This window comes from Elephantulus edwardii, unplaced genomic scaffold (assembly GCF_000299155.1).
Source record: "Elephantulus edwardii isolate Elephantulus edwardi_28Jun2011 unplaced genomic scaffold, EleEdw1.0 scaffold00086, whole genome shotgun sequence".
Taxonomy (NCBI): domain Eukaryota; kingdom Metazoa; phylum Chordata; class Mammalia; order Macroscelidea; family Macroscelididae; genus Elephantulus; species Elephantulus edwardii.
The window spans coordinates 770,904-774,091 of NW_006399836.1; positions in this window are offsets into that span (position 1 = coordinate 770,904).

Consider the following 3,188-nt stretch of genomic DNA (forward strand, 5'->3'; position numbering starts at 1 on the left):
GGACAATGACTAGGGAGGACAGAAGGAGAATTTATGCCTTTGAGCGGTGGTGCTGAAGAAGAATATTGAATGTACCATAGACTGCCAAGAAAACAAACAGATTCATCCCGGAGAGGGTTAAACCAAGCAACTCCTTGGAGGCAAGGATTCTGGGGCTTCATCTGACATACTTTGGGCATGTAGCTAGGAGGGACAGGTCCTTGGAGAGGGACATCATGCTTGGGAGGGTGGAGGGACGGCGCAAGAGGGAAAGACCCTCTATGAGGTGGATTGATTCAGTGACTGGGGTAATCGGGATGCGTGTGTCAGAGGCAGTGCGATTGGCACAGGATAGAGCAGGGTTTAGGGCTTTTGTACATAGATAGGGTCACTCTGAGTTGCAAATGACTCGACGGCACATAACAACAGCAACAACAACATTGTGTGATTCACAGCCTCTTAAAAACGTCTGGAGGGTCAGCGATGAGTCAGTCCTGACTCAACAGCAACAAGTTGGTTTGCAGCTCAAACCTCCATCTTGGAGGAAACAGCCTGGACCCTGGGTCCTTGTCCTCCTTTGTGGGTGTACAGACTCAGAAATCTGATGATGGGAGGTTGATGAGTCGGGATCCACTCGAGGGCTGTCAATTTGAGCTTGGAGTTTCTTTTATGAGAGTCCCTGTTGGTGTAAAAGGTCCATGCTCAGCTTCCATCTAGAAGGTTGGCGGTCCTCCTGGAGGTGCCTCAGAATAAAGGCCTGGCGATCCACTGAAAATGATCAGCCTCTGAAGCCCGGTGCCTTGCAGTTCTGCGCTGAGACGCTTGGGGCGCCGTGAGATAAGCAATGCAATTGTCCACGGTCACAGCCTGCACATCTCCACTGTGGACACGAGGAGGCAGCAGCAGCCCAGCCATCACAGACCTCCAGGCTGTGTCATTGCCTCTCCTGGAGGGTCAGCAGGCTGGGAGCCTCTCTGGACGGAGAAAGACAGGGTCTGCGGGCTCTGAGATCTGAGAGTGGGATGCAGACCCTAGTGCACATCTCAAAGGACAGAAGCTGGGTGATTAGGGCTGACGGGTGTCTGTCCCAGCTCTCTATCTGTGTGTGCTGTGTGGTTTGGGGTCACCCCTACCCTCTCTGGGCTTCAATTTCCAGTAAAATGTGGTCCAAATCCAGGGTTTTTATTCCATAATTTGCACTTTTGTTCCACTGTGCAGCTCGAGGCATTACTGTTGAGTCAGAACCCACTGAGAGCTGGTCCCACGCGGGTTTTCTGAAGCTGTGAACTGCACGGGAGGAGAGTGTCCGTCTTTCTCCTATGGAGCTGCTGGTGAACATGAACAAGCAGACAGGCTCTGGGTTACAGACCACACCGCCAGTGCTTTCCATCTACGCAGTGTTATCTTTAAAATATCCATTAGTGGGCAGCGCTCAAAACTCAGATTTCATCCCTATATCAGATTTCAAACATCCTTCTAAGTGGTATAGCACTATCTGTCCATTTGCTATAGAGATAGCTTGTGGTTGCAGTGATGCTAAACACTGTGACAGTGATGTGCCAAATGTGATAAGGGTTACCCATGGTGGGCAGTGTTTGGAGGAGCTTCCGATTAAAACAAGCTTAGAAGCAGGAGTGGCATCCGTTTCCGAAACAGCTTGCCTCCAGAAACTCTATGAACATGGAGAAACGAAAGTTATGAAAGTGTTCAGGTCTTTCATTCATAGGGTTGTTATGTGTCATCTATGACTCAACAGCTCTTAACGACAACATTGCTATCTGAGCAAAACTTGACGGAGCAAGTTGGTTTTCCATTTAACCATTAATGTTGTTGTTGTTGTTAAGTGCCGTAAAGTTGCAGGCGACTCATAGCAACCCTATGAAGAGTCCTCGACGCTTGGGTGCCTTTCATCCTCTCTCCAGGTTCATACGGTTTCCGGAGGCAAGTTATTATGGAATTGGATGCCACTCCTCCTTTCAATAACCACTAATACTCATGGATTAATTATAATACAATTATGTCTTATTTAATTATAACACAATTATAATTAATTATAATACAGTTTAACTGTTCTCTTCCCACTTCTTCCCTGTGACTCTCATTTCCACTTGTCTTTGTTTCTACCCCTTCCTGCCTTCTGAGCTCTATCCTTGGGGCAAACGCTGCTCTTTTGACTTTATGTGGTTGGTTATTCTAAGGAGGGGTGAGTGCCCTTGATGTGACTGGTCACTTCACAGGTCTGTGTCAGTTAAGCTTCACTGTTCTGATGCTTCTGTCCAAACTCAGATTCCTAAGGTTACCTGGGAGTTTGGGTTAGGGTTAGGGTTAGGATCTCCATGGCATATACCTTGGAGTGTGATGCCTGAGGCTCACTCAATTTACATCTGCAGCTTTTTCAGGAAATGACAACCTCTTCAACAAACAGTGCTGGCAAAACTGGGCTCTCACCTTCAGAAAGGTGCAACAGGATCCACATCTCACACCATACACAAAAATCAACTCAAGGTGGATCAGAGACATGGACATAAAGCCTACAGCCATAACATTCATAAGAGATAAATTGGGATCAAGTTTAGAAGCGCTAGTCCAAGGTATAAAGACACTGCCGAATACAAGCAGAAATGCACAGTCTAAAGAGGATAAAATTCCTGCATGGGACCTTCTAATGATTAAATCCCTGTGAACATCAAAAACTTTTTCCAGCGGGGTTAAAAGAAAACCTACAGACTGGGAACAAACATTTGGTAATACCATCTCAGACAAGAATCTTATAACAAAAGTTTACAGCATACTCCTGGGCCTCCACAAGAAAAAGACTGATAACCCAATTACAAAGTGGGTGAAGACATGGAAAGAATTTTCACAGAGGAAGATATTCAAATGACAGACACATGAAGAAATGCTCCAAATCACTGGCAAATCAAAACCACAATGAGGTACTAACTCACTCCAGTAAGAGTGACAAAGTTTAACAGGGCAGCAAGTAATAGATATTGGAAAGGATGTGGCGAGAAAGGAACTCTTATACATTGTTGGCGGGATTGTAAATGGTGCAACCATTCTGGAAGGCAGTTTGGTGCTTCCTCAAAAAGCTGAACATAGAAATTCCATATGACCCAGCTATTCCACTACTTGGAATATACCCTGAGAATATGAGAACTGAGACACAAACTGAGATTTGTACAACAATGTTCATAACAGCATTATTC